Genomic DNA, 20912 nt, shown 5'->3' with positions numbered 1-20912 from the left:
ATGAGTGTGGAGGGTGTGGGCAGCCATCCCATCCTGAGTCCATGTGCAGAGCCAAAACGGGTGATAACGGTGGTAAGGGAGGCGCCAAACAGGTCTAATACAGTCCGAGGGGCGCCTTTGCCTACCCCGATTGATACCATGGCAATGATTCCTTGGCTCAGCGAATACCCGGATCATGCTTCCGCTGGGGTGTTGCGAAACGGGTTTTCACATGGTTTCCGCATCCCAGTGGGGGATTTTCAGGGTGTACCAAACTGTAAGAACCAACTGTCGGTCTTGCAGCACACGGCGGTGGTGCAGGTAAAGATTGGGAAAGAGGTGACTCGAGGTCGTGTTGCCGGTCCATTCGATTTGCCACCGGTTGCTAACTTTGTTTGTTCTCCGCTAGGGGTGGTCCCCAAGAAGGACCCGGGTGAGTTTCGGCTGATACATAATTTGTCAGCCCCACGTGGTCTTTCCATGAATGCCGCGATAGACCCGGAAGTGTGTTCGGTACGGTACGCATCTTTCGATGAGGCCGTTGCCATGTTGAATCGCCTGGGGCCCGGGACGCTGATGGCAAAATCGGACATCGAGTCAGCGTTCCGGTTGCTCCCGGTACACCCAGACGATCAGCGTCTCCTTGGTTTTCAGTTTCAGGGTCGCTATTACATGGATAGATGTATGCCAATGGGATGCTAGATTTCATGTGCCTATTTCGAGAAGTTCAGTTGTTTTCTACAGTGGGTATTCACAAGGAAGACAGGTTTTCAACATGTTATGCACTATCTCGATGACTTTCTGTTTTTGGGGGCAGCCGGGGATCCTGAGTGTGGACAGGCTTTACATGAATTTTGTGTCCTAATGAATCAATTCGGTGTGCCATTGGCGCCAGGTAAGACTGTGGGTCCCTCGACCTTGATCGAGTTTCTGGGGATCGAGCTCGACTCGGTGGAAGGTTGTTTTCGATTACCTAAGGAAAAAGTGTTAAAATTCAGGTTATCCCTTGAGACATGTATTCGTGCAACGAAAGTAAACCTGCATCAATTGCAACAGGTGGTGGGTCAGTTGAATTTTGCCCTAAGAGTGATACCGATGGCGCGCCCCTTTTCCCGCTCGATTGCACAATCCATGGTCGGCTTGAAGGAAGGACATCACCGCACGAGACTCTCGGCAGAGGTTCGCCAGGACATGCGCATTTGGATTGCATTTCTGGCGGATTTCAATGGTCGAATTGTCTGGAACAAACCAGCGGTGTCTTCCGAGGAGTTGGGGCTTTGGACAGATTCGGCGGGGAGTATAGGTTTTGGCGCCATATTGGGTACACAATGGTCGGCTCAAAAATGGCCGTCATGGTGGCATGAGTGCGGGTTGACGAGTAACATTGCTTTTCTCGAACTGTTCCCTATTCTGGTGGCTTTGAAAACATGGCCTGAAGGGTTTAGGGATCACTCTGTGGTGTTCTGGTCTGATAACATGACCGTGGTTGAGTGTGTCAATAGTCAGGCAGCACGATGCAAATTGATTCTGAGACTGCTCAAGGAAATTGTGTTGTTATGCATGCAACTGAATGTACTGTTTAGGGCGCGACACGTGCCGGGGGTGATGAACCAAGCGGCTGATGCGCTTTCTCGTTTCCGTATGCAGGCCTTCTGGGGTTTTCTGCCCACAGCGGACCCGGTACCGGCACCCTTTCCCGAAGCTCTCTGGTCTCTCGGTGCCCCGAACTACAAAACCTCGTGGGAGAGAGTTTAGCACCCAGGACAAGGAAGGCATACGAAGGGGCGTTCCGTTCCTATTGGGCCTTTTTGGGTACTGCCGGGGGGGAGCTTTGGGGTCAGGAAGAGTTTGTCGTGAAATTCCTGCTCTCTTTACATCAGGCAGGCAAATCAGTAGCTACGGCCCAGAAGCATCGGGCCGCCATTTCCTTTATGGCAAAGGCTCATGGGATCCAGGACCCGACAGCGTCTTTCGTTGTGCAGAAAGCGCTACGTGGGTGGCAACGCCTTGAGGGTCGCAGAGTAGACGATAGGCACCCGATAGGTCTGGATAGGTTGACCCTGTTATTGTCTGTACTACCGGCAACGTGTTCATCTCAGTACGAAGCAGTGTTGTTCCGAGCCGCATTTGCACTGGCATTCCATGGGGCTATGCGGGTAAGCGAATTAGTGGCAAAGAACAAGCAAGATACGATGGGGGACTGTGCCGGGAACACATTCAGGTCAGGGAGGAGACGATGACGGTCTCGTTTGTTAGGTCCAAATCCGATCAGGGTGCAATCGGGGACTGCGTAATCATTCAGAGGATCCCCGGGTCTTCCATGTGCCCTGTTGTGTGCGTAGAGGAATATTTAGCGCAGAGGGTGGCAGCATGGGGGGGGACCTTGTTGAGACACGCTGACGCCACCCCACTGACGAGGTTTCAGTTCCGGAGGGTGCTTGCGATGTCTATTTCGGCCGCGGGCTTGAACCCCGGCGAGTTCGGGACCCATTCCTTTCGGATAGGGGCTGCTACTGAGGCGACAGCCAGGGGTCTGAGTGTGGAGCAAGTAAAACGTGTGGGGCGTTGGTCCTCTAACTGTTATAAAAGGTATGTGCGGTTGCACATGTTGTGAAGCTGTAATGATATACTCACGCTTCTTGTCTCTGTTTGATTTTCAGTTACGCAAGCTTACGAAGCGGGGCGGACTGTACAGTCGACCCGACTCCTGGGGACCAGCGGTCAGAAATCACCGTCTGCGAATAAGGAGGTGTGGGTCGTGGGCCACTCATACGTGAGGCGTGCCGCGGACGTATTCAAAGCAGGTGATATGAGTCACGTGGCTGGGGAATACGGGTACAGGGTGTCCTTCTACGGAAAGGGCGGGCTCTGTATTGACCAGTTTCAATTCTTTTTTGAGGGTTTGTTAGAGCAGACGAGGTCACCGCCGTCTATAATCATAGTCCATCTTGGGGGTAACGATCTGGTGGCCACTGGTAGACGACTTCTTCTTGAGGCAATGCTTTCCACAGTAAGTTGGTTGGCAAGAAGAGTTCCAGGGTGCACAATTGCATGGTCCCATATGATCCCACGGAAAGTGTGGCGGGGGGCTATTTCGGTTACTGCACTGAATCATTCAGTTAGGAAGATAAATAACAAAGTGAGTAGATTGTTTCGTTCAAATACACTGCATTCTGTTTCGCATGGTTGTATCAAGGGGGACAGTATGTATTTAGGGGACGGTGTTCATTTGTCCCGGGTGGGGAACGAGTTACTCATAGGAGACTTCATAGCCTGGTTAAGGGGTTTACAGCATGACCTTTAGGTAGGAGTGTTTTGTGGGGGGTCCGGATAGCCGGTCAACTATCCGGCCTGTGGCGGTAAGGTCATGATCGGTAAGCAGTAATTCGAAGATCCCTATGAGGGGGCGTCACCCATTACGGATGGGAGCGCGCGGGGGAGGTGGCCAATTGGCCCCTCAACGGGGAGGCGGTCCTGTCTAAGGAGAGGCCGCCGGAAGGAAAGGAAAGGTGGTCAAGGCCCCTTCCTGGATAGGAGGGGCTACGGCCCCTCCTGGGGAATTTCCCGGGGCCAGGACATCTGCGACGGCAGATGGGTAAGTTGTGTGGGGTGCGGGAGGGGGTTTACGCTACCTTTTAGACACCTCACACGAGTCCTCGAACGACCGTTAAATGGCGTCGAGTTTATTGGGGCCCCCGTCAAGTACAAAGGGAAATTGGTAGATGCACTTGAGGTACGCCTCTGTGCGGTCGCTCCTCTCACAAGTGAGGGGGGTATTTCTGGTTTAGGGATCTGACACCGGTTACGACCTTGCCGTTGGCCCTTAACGTTAGGATGTACAATTTCAAGTCAAATGTTTTGTAGGATGTTAGTTCGGCTAGGAGAACCTTTGTATTAGAGATCTGTTAAGGTTAGCCAAACATCGTAATGTGGAAATGAAATTGTACATTATATGAAACTGTTATTTTAATGTTTTATTTTGTTTCATATTTTAATAAATACGGCCGGGAAGGGTGACTCCCTTCCCGCCTTCCAAAAGTTCAAGAACTGTTTCCGGTTTCCCAATTCTTGGGGATTGTGTTGAGAGGGGGTGGCGGGTATCTCAGCCATATGGAAAGGGGCGACCATTCGGTCCCCCCGAACGTATGGTGGAGTACCACGATCCCCCCGGGAAGCCATCTTGGGCGGGAGGCGAGTCTCGGCTGGTATGCCCGAAGCGGCATAGCCGGGGCGCGCCTTTTTCCCGCCCTAGAGTGGGCTGGCCTAGACACCGACGCGGCCGGCCACGCCCTCGGAGGCAGGCGGGGGCGGGTTCACGCCCACCCTGAAGACGAATAAAAGGAGCGGAAGCCAAGAAAGCATCCTCTTGTTCCTGTGCTCTGAAGCTGCACCTCCCCGCTGCACGTGAGCTCGAGACGGAACGAAGAGCCAATTTTGACCCACCCACCAGCCCCTGAGGACAGCGATTCGTTGTGAATACAGTTGATATAGTATCTTTTTTGTTTTCTCTGTTTTCTTACAGGTTGTGATGATATCGTGAAATTTCTTAAAGATGCAATAAAGATTGGTTATTTTCAGTATGTTTTGCAAATAAAGTTTTGGAACAAGGATTGAGCAGTATTCGCGCTTGGTAATAAGTGATGTTTGCTTTGTAATCTTAGTAACTTAGGTAGACTTGTCGTATTTATTTTTGGTCGGGCGGTAAGGTCATGATCGGTGAGCAGTAATTCGAAGATCCCTATGAGGGGGCGTCACCCATTACGGATGGGAGCGCGCGGGGGAGGTGGCCAATTGGCCCCTCAACGGGGAGGCGGTCCTGTCTAAGGAGAGGCCGCCGGAAGGAAAGGAAAGGTGGTCAAGGCCCCTTCCTGGATAGGAGGGGCTACGGCCCCTCCTGGGGAATTTCCCGGGGCCAGGACATCTGCGACGGCAGATGGGTAAGTTGTGTGGGGTGCGGGAGGGGGTTTACGCTACCTTTTAGACACCTCACACGAGTCCTCGAACGACCGTTAAATGGCGTCGAGTTTATTGGGGCCCCCGTCAAGTACAAAGGGAAATTGGTAGATGCACTTGAGGTACGCCTCTGTGCGGTCGCTCCTCTCACAAGTGAGGGGGGTATTTCTGGTTTAGGGATCTGACACCGGTTACGACCTTGCCGTTGGCCCTTAACGTTAGGATGTACAATTTCAAGTCAAATGTTTTGTAGGATGTTAGTTCGGCTAGGAGAACCTTTGTATTAGAGATCTGTTAAGGTTAGCCAAACATCGTAATGTGGAAATGAAATTGTACATTATATGAAACTGTTATTTTAATGTTTTATTTTGTTTCATATTTTAATAAATACGGCCGGGAAGGGTGACTCCCTTCCCGCCTTCCAAAAGTTCAAGAACTGTTTCCGGTTTCCCAATTCTTGGGGATTGTGTTGAGAGAGGGTGGCGGGTATCTCAGCCATATGTTCGCGTGCTCCCGGCGGGGCTCCGCTCTGCTGGAAGGGAATCGGAAAACGGAAACTAAGTGTCACTATGTTTACGTAGACTACAAGCGAGTTAGGCATTAGACTGTAGTCCACTCACCTGAATTAGAGTACGATTCTGCCTTCTTAGTTCTGGCTGTTGTTTGGTATGCTGCTCAAGTCGGTCTGCATTAAATCACATGGGAACTTGACAGAAGTCTCATGTTATATATGGGACTAAGATTTCTGGGATTTGTAGTTTGTTGGGAGCCAAGCTTTTTTTATTATTGTTGAGGGGAAAATTTGTTTATGTAGGTGCGCCTGTGGGCTTGTGCTGTTATTCCAGCCCCTCAGGTGTATACAGAGGTGTCAGAGGTGTTCACGGGGTTCAGCATATATTTCTATGGAGTTCAGTCAGTTCGTTCATCCCATCCACCACACAATTGAACTTTAATATTAGGTATGCTTCTCTTTGGATGAGCAATGTTTCAACGTCCCCACCACGATTTGGAACTTTGATTGCTGAAAGCACTGTCCATTTGAAATCTTTTTCAGTATGGCCACTTTGCTGGAAATGGTGTACCATAGGAGCTGAAACAATATTTTGTTTGATGCGTGATCGGTGTTGGGCTATTCTTTGATTGATTTGTTGTGTTGTTTTTCCTATGTACAGTTTGGGGCAGGGGCAGACAATTGCGTAAACCAAATTGCGACTCTTGCTGCCAGAGTATTGATGGCAGATTCTAAATATATACTTACTGGGTAGGGCGATTTGGTTTCCTGACAGTCCTAGCCATAAAGTATTGTTTAGAGTATTGTCGCCTGACTTCTTCAATTCCTGCCAAGTTTTGAGGTAAGTCCCATTTCTTGCAATTACCTGTTTTATAAGCAAAAACTCCATCCTTATGTGCGCAGGAGAAGCAATAGTCGGCAGAATGAAAAGATTCCTATAGGTTTATGAAATTATTGTTTCGAGGACTGCTGAGTAAGGCCTATGGAGGGCTTTACTGCCATATTTTATGTTGGTAATAGTTCAGCAGTGTCAAGCTTTAGCAATACTTCAAAATTGGGGCCAACCATATCTCTTTTTAAGGTTTGGAAAGAAACAGTCAGGGCATTACTTTTTAGTTGTAGCTCCTGCTTGTGTGGTAGAAAGTTGCCTTTACCATCAAATATAACACCTAGATATTTTATATTCACTCATGTGCTCCACCTAGTGATCATGCAGGTATCTATGTGAGTTATTCCTTTTTAGGTCTCGCATGGGCAGCACATGTGCAGTCTCTTTTAAGACATGTTGTATCTACAATGTGGGCTTCAACTATCTCCCATCTTTTCCATTGGTTCCTGTTACTGCCTTTCGTAAATGCCTGCTTTAGTTTGTTGAATATGCTTAATTAGTCTGGCCTTTTGGTGTTTTGGACCTTGCAGGAGACTACCCCTGTTTCATGTGGTCTTCTTTTTTTATTTATGTTCCTTTGTACGCACTATATTTTTGTGCTTGCCTCGCCATGTGTATCACCACGGTGCCCGCTTCACAGATGTTGTGCTTGCATTTTCCAACCAATAGCGTGTGTAAACAAACTTTATTTTGTTGCATGGCGCCCACTTCATGGATGAGCACTGCAGTTCATGTTTAATTTATTTTTGTATGTTTCACTATCGCGCAGAGGCTGTGCCGTGTCAGCTTCTCTTGCGCTCTTGTTTCCCTGCCTTTCCGCTCATGTTTTTAGCGGGCTCCAGGAACCCCAGAAGCAGCTTTAGGCTAAGGCTGATGTGCCCACTCCCTCCCCCTGGGTTATTTTTTCCCCAGTAACTGCTGTTTTTTAGTTTTAGGATTTCAACTGAGTATTCAATAAAGAAGTTACCTCTGCTGGAGAAATCTAGTGGGAGACACAATTTGCAGTCGTCTCACATTTCGGTAATCAAGAGAGTGGTAAGTCTGCCTCAGTGTTTATACATAATTTCCACCATACCAGAAACCCTCCCGCTTTTCTCTTTCAGCCGTCCTACCACCCTCTCCCTTTTATGTGTGTTCATTTGTAGTTGTATCTCACTTTTGTGTATGTTTGTTTGCAGTCCCCGAAGAAGGGAGAGTGAGAAAATTTCAGCAGGTCAGTGACTGCAGGATCCAGTTGCAGGGACAATTTCTAGGTCCACACTCACAGGATTTCACACCAGAGCTCTTCCCAAATGGCTTCTCCAGGCACACAACCGTTCGGGTGAGTGCACCACATCCACATCACAATCCACCACCCATATTAACCCCAGCAATTTGCACTACCCACATGCATGCCACCAACAAACACCATATAACAACACACCACTACATTCCACACCATGCTACTGCCTCGAAGTCACTACACTAAGCACAACGTAGACACCAAGTTTGCAGTACGGGGCTTTAATTTACAAACTACTATCATCAGGTGGCCGTGAGGTTTCGAATTTAATTTGCAGAAACACCAGACTACAAATCCCAGAACGCATTGGTTGGTTAAATGAAAGCACTTGACTGTAAACATAATATTCTGGGTGGCATTGAGCGGCGCTACAGCTTTTAACATTATTGAAAAAGAACACAGTACTGTATATTTCCGATACACAGTTCTACACATCCTTTATATTGCTGCTCACTATCAATAAGAGTACAATGCACCGTAGCATAAAAAGTATATCACAATATGCTCATATGATGCAGCACATCGCTGTGTATCTGAGTCCACACCAGGGCATACCACCCACACCGCTCGCCAAAATGAAAGCATTTCACTGTATACCACGGCACACCATTTGCTCACACTTCAACACAAGGCCAAAATCACCTTCCTCCGTGGCAGCTACCTCCCACCCCATCACCCCCCTGCTCAGTCATAAACACATCTTGTATAGCCCCTCCGACCGCCCCTCACCAGTTCTTGCACTCTGATGCTTCAGTGCACAGTGCTTTCAGGTTCCGGCTTTAAATACTTGCACATATATGAAATGAAATGAATTTGTACTTGTGAAGTGCACTTATACCCCAACCGGGGTTTCCTGACGCTGTACGAATACCGCTGTGGAACCCATCCTGGCTTTCCCTGTGAGGCGTCCACTCCTGGGCACCCCCAAGGTGGAGGCCAGGCATCCTTAGCGTTGTGGGGGCCGTTGTGGAGATTAAGCAAGTTATTGCCCAGAGTTGCAGAGTGGGACCCATGATTGGAATAGGCACCAAGGCGAGAATTATCAAGTCCGAGGAAATTGAGCCCAAGACCCGCTGAGGCGGGAATTGAACCCTGGTCCCGGGCCAGATCCTCTGCATCAGGGTCTGCCGCTCTAACCATTGAGCCACACTTCTCCACGTAACGTATATGTAACATATGTATTACTATTGACAGACTCTTAACACCTCCAGCAGAACAAATATGTTTTTCCAGAATTGAAATGGTCACCTTAGAATTCCCAGCTCGCCCTGACCACAGGTTAGTCAGATGTTCATCACTGTGTTTGCTGCAGCATTTATGACGCATATTACAAGTCATTTACAGTCGCTCATTTCAAAGAGTTACTTTTCACTGAGCTGTCCAAAAGCTGCTGTGTAAGTATTCACCATGATGTAGGGCCTTCCCTAATCTAATTTTTAATTACACTTTGGTCCCAAAATTGATTTGCTTCCACTTTATTGCAGGACTGGCACTAACAATCTCTAAGTCTTGGCCTGCTTGGCTGCTCCAGAGGAGCTTAATGCATATTTTCACCTTTAGGTGAGGAGTGCGGGGCCGTTGGGGCCGCTCTGTGTTACTTTCGTCGTGGAGCATTCTGGCCGCAGCCTCCCTCAGTGGGGTGTTGATCTCAAGTACATTAATACAGACTGGAGGCCAAATCACAGGAGCTAGCTCAGTCAGTTCACTGCGTCATGTATGCCCAATCCAATCACGCGCAGCTTGACATGGGGCCTTCAGAGGATCTCTCAGCCCTGGGGCATGCCTCAGTAAGCAGACCTCAAAAACAAATGGAAGAGAAAGCCTCATACATGGATAGAGTTCAGAAAGAGGCCCTGGCTGCTCTTACATGCAAGTGTAAAAGGAAGGCTCTCTTGGACCTACAATACTATTCAACCATGAATAAAACAGACACAACTATATAATTCAAACACATATATGCATACACATCCGGAAATAATGGTAATAAAAATACCTTAAAGGTGAACCCCAAAGAGACAGCTGCATATTACAAAAAGAAAAAAAACATGGTTTATTACACAGTATACTCAAAATAACATTGAATCATTGAAAACACTCCAATACATGTATTCAAATACAAAAGCTACCAGGAGAGACACGACAAATGTGGAAAATAAATTCATCTAAAACGGTTCTTTCCAACAGGAATCAAATCATAAACACAGTGGAGGAGACGCGAACGGACAAGGTGACGGGACCCGACATTAAGGACTTTAACTTTGTTGCAGGTGGGCAACCCTGTGTACTGTTCCTGAATATATATAGAACGGACACTATATATTAGTCCTTAGTCCCTCTTGATAATCCCATCTATGAATCATTAGAGGATTCATATTGATCAGCATTGTAAAATAACAGTGGATCTGACGGACCTCGTTTTGTTTTAAAGTATTGGAAGGAGTGATTAGATTCTCCTATACACACGATCAGTGGTTTATCAAATTTTAAATCGATTTGGAGAGAGAGAAATATTTATGTCCTGGAGAAGGTGACATTTTAATAATTTGTTACCACCGAAACGCGCCGATTCGAGTTTCCTTCTTGGTTACTTCCAGGAACTACCGCATGTCTATCAAAGATCATGTTCTAAAAGACTGATGGTGTCTATGATTTGAATACTGTTGGAATGAATGGATTTAGATGAATTTATTTTCTCACATTTGTCGTGTCTCTCCTGGTAGCTATTATATTTGAATACATGTATTGGAGTTTTATTTCATTTTAGTTAATTTATAGTTTTTTAAAAATCTTTTTGTAATATACAGCTGTCTCTTTAGGGTTCACCTTGAAGGTATTTTTATTACCATTATTTCCAGTTTTGTATGCATATGTGTGTTTGAATTATATAGTTGTGTTTGTTATGAGACTTGTGTTGTGGCTATATGCTAAGGAAGCATCATCTGGCATTGTTTGATATATGTGTGTTTTTACTACTGCTATTTCATATATATTTTTTAGAACTGACCTGTGAAATCGTTAGTAACAAGTCGGTGATCCCGAACATTTTGAATACAATCTTGACCGGGCTCGGTCTCTTCATGGTCCTTACATTTATGATACCTACGTGTATGGTAGGTTATCTGACTATTTTTAGATACCCGCACCACTTTGGGGGTGTTTCCTACTTTCGGTCCGTTTGGGTGTATGTCGTTTCCATTTCCTCAATCACTTAGTTAAGAACTTCTGCACTCCTCCTCAAAATTTGATGAATTTTTCCTGGGTCTTCGAAGGACTTTCACATTGTCTGTGTGTTTTTCTATGGTGTCTTGTTAAGGTTTTTTTCTTATTTTTCCCTTTTAAAATAATTTATATATATTGATACTTAGGGAATTTAATGTACTAGTATGTGACATTTGTATGCGTTGTTATGTGGTTTATCCATATGATGATTATGTCTGTTTGTACCTATATTATTGTTTATTAACACAACATGATTATGGTATTATTTGTTGTGCTGTTAACATGTTTACATGTACATAGTGTATTTATTGGTGTATGTCTTGACATTCCAGCCTTGAAAAAGTCTTTGAAAAAGACGAAACACGTGTCAGCAAGTCGTGTGCTGAGAGTTTTATGTGAATTAATTGAAATTTTGAAATAAAGGCCACTGAGAAATAAGAAGACTGACTGTTTTGGATTCCAATTGCAGGCAAATACTACAGCATTCTGAAAAGTCTTCGCAAAACTTTGGACTTACTCCCCGTTACTGGGAGGAAAACGTTAATACCCACCCTAGTCACCTCCCATCTGGACTATGGGAACTCACTGTATATCAGTTTGAGTAGGAAAGGACTGCATCAACTCCAATGTGTTCAGAATGCGGCTGCTAGGTTGGCATTGAATCTCTCCCGGAAGTCATCTGGGAGCCGTGCTTTAGCCACCTTGCATTGGCTTCCCATCCAGGAACGTATTTTGTTTAAAACTATGTGTATGGCTCAGCGCTTTGCGCAGAGAAAGGGACCTATATACTTACAAGATATGCTGACCATGTATCGTCCTAAGCGGCTACTAAGATCCCTGGGAAGTATGCAATTCCAGGTTCCACGTATTTACAAAGCACGGCTGGGCGGTCGCTCATTTAGATATTTAGCCAGTAAGCAATAGAAGACACTTCCTATTGAGCTCGGTATGGAACCGTCTGAGATGAGGTTCCGTCAGAAATTAAAGACTCACCTATTCCCCCAAGTAGTAGGCCGGATGTCCCATTGGCCCCCTCGCCTGCCTCTAGCCTGACAGTTGTTGAAGCTCTTTTATGGTCTGTATCTGCAGCGCGGGGACACACTGATTTAAGTGTAACCGGGCGCTTTATAAACTCTATTATTATTATTATTATTATTATTATTAGTAACACAGTTAAAATACTAGAAAAAGAGTCCACATCAGTTTAGAAACTAGCCAATATTTAGCTGAATAAAACAAGGTCACAATGACAAAAATCCAACATACAGGTCAAAACATCACTTTTAAAAGATTAAACCGGTCTAGTCCACAGAAATCAATGGATGCATTTGTTTTAGACCAAAGTACCTGAGATGTGTCAAAAATAAAAGACAAAGCAGGCACAGGGGAAGCGAGGCACCGGAAAAGCAAAGTAATCCAGCAGTTCCTTACTCCCAGGGGAGGTGATGCATCGGTCCTTTACTGCCAGGGTAGGTGATGCATCGGTTCCTCATTGCTAAGCAGGGGAGGTGGTGCATCAGTTACGTACTGTCAGGTGAGGTGATACATCGGTTCCTTACTGGAAGGGGAGGTGCTGCGTCTATCTCCGGACACGTGCCCTCGGTTCCTTACCTCAAGGCTGCGTCCATGAAGAGACAGCCTCGAGGGACGATTCTTTGAAAATCCAGATGCGCTGTGGCGATTGCGATGCAGTCGCTATAACAATTCCACACCCGGAAGCAGGCGATGCATTCATTCTTCAGCCGCGAAGCAGGGGAGTCAGAGCAGGTGCCACGGATGTGGGTGACACAGTGCTCGGGACTCAGGCTGTGCTGCACTTTTCGCTGCAGGAGGCAAGCACATACAAGCCATTGGAGAACCTTGGAAAGCAGGATACAGAAAGCGAAGTACAGTCCTTTCACTCCCAGCACAAAAGCAGCAAGAAGCAGACCAGCACAACAAAACAGCAAGCAGAATGGTAGTCCCTCCTACAGCATCCAGCTGTTCTTCCTCACAGAATGTCCTCAGTCCAGAATTGTTCGGATTTTGGGGTGTCAAAGGTCCAATACTTATACACCTTTCTGACTTAGAAGTAAGCAAACTTCAAAGGAATGTCTTTGTAGTGCGCAAGACCCTGCCTGTCCCTGACCTGTCTCCAACACAATTCAGGATGGTGGAGACAGCTTTGTGTGAGGACAGGGACAGCCCTATTCAGACGTCAGTGACAACTCCTCCCGCCACTCCAGCTCAGGAGACTCAGACTGGTGATGGCCCATCAGGATATGCAAGGCACACCTCAGCTACCTTTGTGTGAATGTTCCGAGTGAATGCATAAGAGCCCAACTGTCAGCCAACCCACACGTGGATTCTACAGACAGGCAAAGGCACAGAATGGTTAAGCAAGAAAACACTCACTTTCTAAAAATGGCATTTTCAAACACACTATTTAAAAATCAACTTCACCAAAAGATCCCCAAACTCCAAATCTCTATCTGCTCCCAAAGAGAAATTACACTTAAAAAATATTTCAAGGCAATCCCCATGTTACCCTATGGGCTAGAATGGCCTTGCAATCGTGAACAATCACGTTTGCAGTATTTCACTATTAGGACATGTAAAACACAACAGTACATGTCCTACTTTTTTTAATATACTACAGCTGCCCATGGGGCTACCATGTGTGAGAAATTGGCCTGGTATATGCTGTCCACTAATTAAAGTGGGCACCTTGTACCAGTCCAAACAACCCTTAAGAAGGTTAGGTCAAAGATAACGTTTATAGAAAGCTATCCTAGTGGTAGCTGTGGAGAGCAGCCTTCAGGCTATGTCTCGAAGGAATGTAAAGCAGCTTGTTTTACCAGATCAGAACCTCCTGAATAATCAAATGAAAGGAGAACCACACACGTGTTATATACTCTCATGCTCTAGTAATTGGCACTTCTTATCATAAAAGGATTCTCCTCTATGAGAAGCAGAGGTCCCTACAGAAGTACCTGAATGATTAGAATCCAGAGGGAGCTCTTGATCTTCTAGGCAAACGTTGTACTCTCCCTGGTGGAGTAAAGAGAGGGCCACTGGGGCCTTCTCCTCCACCTAAAGGAAGAGTTGGATTTTTCAGGTTGGAATCATTTTGTTCCTCCTGGCCAGGGTTAGAGTCCAGATCAAAGAAGGGTTCACTTCCTGGTCTGACCTCACCTCCTGTCCCACCCACTCGTTCTACTTCATCAGACCCTGGGGTCTTTATGGGGTTATCTAAGAGCAACATCTCTAGGAGACGTTGTTGCTTGCACTTATCCCGGTCCTCAGCTTCCTAGATGTACACATATTTCTCAATTTCTGAAATGAGAGAGGTCATGCCTAGTTGGCAGAGAGCCACTGGCTTCTCCTTTAGAAGACATACTAGTGTTATGTGGTGTAGGCACCTACCTAATCTAGTAGGAACTAAACTCTCTTGAGTTGGAGAAAGGGTGTGCTGGACCCTTGACTTACCCAACTCCAAGTTCAGTAGAACTTACTTATTCTAGTCTTGATGTATTAATTTGTACCTAATACCTTTAGTGGTTTTCAGTTAATCATTCAATTATATTTATCTGGTAAAACAATAGCAAGCTTGAATCCCAACCGCTGCACACCAATGTGAGAAGTTGGTCTGGTATATGCTGTCCACTAATTAAAGTGGGCACCTTGTACCAGTCCAAACAACTCTTATGGTGATTAGATCAAAGACAACCTTTATAGAAAGCTATCCTAGTGGTAGCTGTGGAGAGCAGCCTTCAGGCTAAGTTTCGAAGGCATGTAAGGAAGCTTCTTTTACAGGATCAGAACCTCCTGAATAATCAAATGAAATGAGAACCATATATAAAATATATGAATTTATTACTGAACACTCTCTACTAACCATTTATGAGATTAGAGAACAAGTCACACAATACTTAATCAGTAGAACAACAGTAAATAGCACAATACACAGTGGGCTCCAGTGGGGGAGCAAATCATATACTAAAATAATGGTATAACAACAACGACTTCACTAGACACAGTGCCTAGAGTGGTAGAATCGCTAGGACCCCAAGGAACCACCCAAAGGAGTGACACAGGGAGCCCACGGAGGACGGGTGCAGTGTAGGAACACAGACGCGAGCTCGGTACAACTCTATGGGAAAGTCGCAGTTGGAAAATTACAGTTTAAGGACACTTCGGAGAGGTCTTCAAGCAAACCCTTTGGAACATAGAAGGTTCTAAGGACAGCACCCTTGTGACTACCGAGGTACCCGTGTTACCTATCCCAGAGGAGCGGGTGCATAGGGACCAAGTGGTGTCGGAAACCCTCATCGTTTTCAATGTTGCGATGCAAAGAAGTGCTGCTACCGGGAAGACAAAAAGTGTCAGGTGGAATCCAAGCCTGGATCTGAGGTAAGAAGAACCTGAAAGCTGAGGGGACAGAGTCTGTGTCACTTCAGGGTGACCATGGGCTCGGTAGACGAATGCCCACCAATGTCAGGTGAAGATAGGATGCTTGACTCTGCAGCCACGGGGACCAGGAGACGTCGATGATGACCAAAGTCTGGAGGTGAGCTGTCCCAGAAAGGATGTCGAGTGCTGGGGGGGTCAGTGTATGGATTGAATACCAACAAGCATTGACAATGGCAACCCATGTGGGTAGAGGAAACAAGTTACGGTGAGGTCCAGCAATGTCTGGGAGACTCTCAAAGCTATGGGCAGTCAGGGCACATATGGAGCAACCAGAGAAGCCCATGGAAATTCAAAGTGACCCTCGCTAGGACCCACAGGCCAACAAACCAGGGATCGCGAAGGGACCTCAAGCTGAATCATGAAGTACCAGCCCACGCAGCACTCTGAGGAGTGGAGGCTGGAAATCTTTGGTGGAAACACTGCTCGGGGTCAGGACTGCAGGTAGTCCAAAGCACAGCCTCAGGCGTTGCCAAAAAGCAATTGTAGCTGCAAAAGTACACAGTGCACAGGGGTTCGGGTTGCTAGGTACCCACAAGGGATACTGGTCTCAGGATTGCTGAGAGAGCAGATCGACCTCAGAGACACTTGGGAGCCTACCTCCTGTGTTTCAAAAATCTTCAGAGTCATCAGGAGCTTGGGAGATGCAGTTTGGTCAGATGCGTTAAGTTGCCTGCTGCTGCAGGGGTGTAACTCCTTTACTCCAAGGGAGATTCTTCTATCATCCAGCCAAGTGTAGACCATCGAAGTATGTGGTTTCTGCGTGCAGGGTTTATTCCAGGTAAAATCTAATGTCCTGTAGTCAGGCTTCCTACTTTATACCCAAGGAAGGGGTTGGACAAACTCTGGGGACCCACCTATGGGAGGGTCAGGATAGAGGGGTGGCTACAGCCATATCCTTTGTCCAGTGTCATGCCAGAGCAGGAGCAAATGGCTCCTGCAACTGTCATTTACAAATAAATAGGTAATAGTGTTTCCCTAAAAAGGAAACGAACGGCACAATTAATCATGTGAAAATGTCGACATCAATAGTAATACAGTGTGAGTCAATGGAAATAATACACTTCAATTCTTACCGAGGTGCTGATTTGGCTCTAATGCACCTACTTCCACAAGATGTTATTAAAACAGCAGTGACCTGGTGTGTGTATACAAACTTATTGAAAAGAAAGAGCACTGTCCAGCACACCCTTTAGTAGTACAATAGTCCCAAGTTGTGGGTTGATTAGTTAGCTTCAGGTCTCTCATATAGAGATCTGTCCCTTAGACAATGCCACTGCTTAATGAAGATCATTCAATGTTCCAAGTTACACGAGATATGTAGAGTCCACACCGTTGCGTTTCTTCAAGTTGCTGTTTTTTTATTTTCTCGTAGTTATTACATCCATCATGAAAGACTGCCACTATGCCAAAACGTGTTTCGTCTCTGCTTAGACTTTATCAAGGCGATTGGCAGAAACGCACGTTGTCCTACTGTTCGTCAAAGAACCAGAGCTGTCTTTTACTTCGGGTAACGCAAGATCCACAGCCTTTTCTTAAAAATGTTCTCCAATCTCATCAAGAGCACCAGCAACCAGTGCCACAAACCGATGTCCTTTGTTGCGTGTTAGTTATTCATCAATAGCTGTACTATGCACAAGGGGACCAAATGTGTCCCCAGTGCAGACTCTCTGGCACTCTCAGAGTGCATCCAACCAGCCCCAATACACTAAAGCCTGTCTGGGCGGGGGGTCACACCTCCCTGTGACAGGAAACCTAATGCCAGGCCTTCCTCTGCTCGAGGTTGGCTCATCAGCAGGAGGGCAGACTCGTGTCTGTGGCTGGCAGCATCCATTTTGTGATGCCCAGGTTGAGAAAGCTGGTACCGGCTGTACCGGTGTTTCACAAATAAGTCCCTCTAGAAGGGTGGAATCATACCTCCCCTGCCAGTTACTGGCAGGGAGGTATGATTCCAAGGTGTATGACACCAAACACAACATGTTCCTAAGTAGCCGTTTTAAAGTTAGCATTTACCGCAAGGTTATAATGCACTTAAACATATATGGTTCACTGCATCACAGACAACCCTGGAAAATAGGTTCGAAAAGCTGCAGAAGGCTCTGCTCATGTAGGGGCACCCTCTCACAGAAAACCCAGCACCATGCCTCCAGGATTGATAAGGCCTGCCATAGGGGTGACTGATATGTGCAGTGATTTAGAATAGATATAGGTAACCTATATCTAAGTGAGGGGTGCATGCACCACCTCATACAGGCTGCAGTAGCAGGCCTGTGGTGTCATTCTGAATGGCCTCTCCGGGGTGGCACAATACATGCTTCAGCCCCTGGGAGGCCTCTGGGGTACCTATGCCCTGGGTACATGGTGTGCAATATACTAGGGACTGATAAGGGTACCCCAGTATCCAATCTGGAGCGTACCTAAAGTACAATTTAGAGGAGAAAGCAGATAGACTGGGGTCCTGAATAGTAGGATCCCTGTCAGTCTAAGTCGAAAACAGTGATACATCAGCAAAAAGTGGGGGTAACTAGAAGAAGCAGATCCTACTCTCCTACACCATGGGCCTACTTTAGGAGTGCCTTACGTGTAATAAAAGGGAGGGTTTCAGCAGGGCAAGTGGGTGCACTTGCCAGGTCGAAATGGCAATTTACAATTGCACTCACAGACACTACTGTGGCTGATCTTAGACATGTTTGCAGGGCTACTCGTGTGGGTGGCAGAATCAGTGCTGCAGGTCCCCTAGTAACATTTGATTTACAGGCCCAGGGCACACCTGGTGCACTTCACCAGGGACTTCCTAGTAAATCAAATATGGCAATCATGGATAACCCAAACACCAATACAATTTCGACAGAGAGCATATGTACTTTAGCACTGGTTAGCAGTGGTAAAGTGTCCAGAGTCCTAAAACCAACAGGTTAGAAACAAATCGGAGGAAGAAAGGAAAATGTTTTGAGGATAACCCTGCAAAAAGGACCAGGTTCGACAGTGATAAATGGTTCCTATACTCCTGCACCATCACAAATGGGTAGAATTGGACTTTCAAGCACTGCTCCCACAGATCATCCCCCCCCACTATCTAGGACAGTTAGATGACTGGGTGCAGGCAATCGCCCTGCTTAATGAAAGCTCACCATCCATTGCAATCCACTGTCTTCTGCAGCTGCAGAGGAAGTCACATCTAAAAATTGCTCAGTCCACTCTGTGGCCTACTCTGAAATACTTACCTTCAGCCATGACAGAAAGCATGTGATTCGTGTATTTCTGTTCCTCCAGTCTGGATGCCACCTCAGTGCTACCCTTTCGGCAGATGTTGATGTAACTGGTTCAAACCAACACCATAAAGCTGATTTACATAAAACTAAACAAAAATGTATTTTGCCAAGAGCCTTTGCTTAGGAGGTTTGAAGTGGAAGAGTGTCACTTAGGTTGCATAACCAGGGGTAACTCGGCATTCATGGGCTGTAGGCATGAGCATAATTTCCACGCATGTGAGTCGTGTCCCATGGTGTCAATAATACTACTCAGGATTTTTCATCAGAGGCAACTGGAACATAAATCCCACAGAGTGGCCACCTTCAACCCTTGCCTGGTGAACTCATGTCCACCTCCTCTCATGTGATTGGTTCAGCATCCCATTCATCCTCATCCCATCATATAACTCTATATCACCAAAGACCTCTAGATCTGCATTTATACTGTTGTGCACAGTCATGTTTGTTAGATCTATTGCGGTTTTCCCAGGAGCTCATTTCGTTTTTTGCACATTGGGGACCTGGCTCTCACTGCAGGCGCTTTCTGCTCAGGTCTTAGAGGCCCATCGTTTAATGTGTCTATAGCTCTTTGAGCCTGTCTTACACCACATGTTCTAAGTAGCAAACTGGCGGATTGTAGCTGTTTCACCCTTTTGATGGCAGCTTAATCTGTAGTATAAATGAGTACAGAAACATAATTTCAAAGGGGAATTTCCTATAAGGGTCATCAAGGGTCTTCCCATCTGTTGCAGTCAAGGAATGTAAAATGCTCTACTAGATTTATTTACTTATTATTTTTTTTCTCTATTGACTCATCTAAATAGATAGATGATCAAATTAATTTTACCGATAGGCAGGAAGAAGTTGCCAGTATTGTAAGGACATAAAAACGAGAAGGCATTTTCATATTAATTCTTTTTTTAAATAGTGCCGTACATAATGTCTTCTTGGTTATATATAAGGTAAGAAAACGGCTTATAACACTTTTTTATTATAACTTTTCAACATGCTGCACAGCAGCCACACTGCTCTACAACACAGATTAAAGACATTGGCAAAGCCAATAGCACAGGCTAAACACTTATAAGGTCCCAAAGGTGGGACCTATTGGCTAGGCCAATGCTTGTCCTGTTTTTCATCACAATTACATTGTTTTTTTGTGATTGATAGCCATGCAGCTCTGTTGCATATCTTGAGAGTTTATCAATGAGACGTTGCAGGACAACTTGCGTTTGGCTTATCAGTATGACATCATCTGCATATAGTAAGTTTGAAATTTGTTGGCATCCGTGTTGGGTGGATGAGATTTAACTGCATCAAATGCCTGTGGTAACTCAGCGAAAAGCAGGTTGAATAGGTACAATACCAAAACACTCCCTGTATCTTTCTTGAAAGTGTGATGCCATCAAAAATCTTTATTCGTACTCATGTTTCTGAGTAAAGAAGTTGTATTGTTTTTAGAAACATGGGCAAGATAACCTTCTCTGGGCGACGTTCTCATACTTGGGTATCTTGGACGCAATCAAAAGCTGTCTTGAAGTCAATATAACAAAAATGAAGTGGTTTATGATTCAATTTCATCTTACTGAATTAAGATGGCAAGAGATAGACTCTCAAGGCTTTACCAAAACCTCGAAAGGTATGTTGTTTGGGTAGGGAGAGAAGGGGCAAGTACCGGTGTTTGCGACCAAAGTGAAAGGTAACACATTCACAGCAGTGGGTCTGGAGAAAGAGTAAGAGTAGTGATATGGCAGAGTGGATGAGCAAGTAGATGAATAAAGTCTAAAATTGTCTTGTCGGTTGTGAGAATTGTGAAAGGCCCAGTGACAGAGAGAAAGAGCTTCGAATAAGGCAAGCTTGGCTTTGGGTAGCCAAAGCAATTTAGCCAACAGGTGAGAGGTTGGAGAATGATGGGGCAGGTTGAAAATAGTATATGTTGCCGCTTTCTAGACTAGGTGCATTTGGAAGATAAGATACTAGGGAAACTCAATGAAGTAAAAGTTGTGGTAGTCTAGATGGTACAGTATAATAGGCTGGATCAGTGGTTGTCATGTTAAAGGGGAGAAGTGGCAAAGCTTTCCCAAGAAAATGGATGAAGTAGAAGTGAATGAAATATGAGAAATAGGACAAGAGAAAGAACAAGAAGAACCAAAAGGACCACCATGGTTTCAAGCGATGGTAGAAGAAGGGAAACCCTCAAATCATACGGCCACCAGTTAGGTGACCAGATGGAATGAGGGCAGACAACCAACAGGACTTTGGTTTTCTCTTAATAGATTTTAAGCTAAATCTTGTGCATCCATTCAGCTACTGTAGAGAGAAAAAGCCTAAAACTGTCACTTCAGAGTTGGGAGTTACTGTCCAGCCTGAGAATGTAAC

The sequence above is a fragment of the Lissotriton vulgaris genome, chromosome 4_1 (assembly GCF_964263255.1).
Source record: "Lissotriton vulgaris chromosome 4_1, aLisVul1.2, whole genome shotgun sequence".
Classification (NCBI taxonomy): Eukaryota; Metazoa; Chordata; class Amphibia; order Caudata; family Salamandridae; genus Lissotriton; species Lissotriton vulgaris.
The sequence above is the reverse complement of the archived record's forward strand: the minus strand, read 5'-3'. Positions refer to the sequence as shown.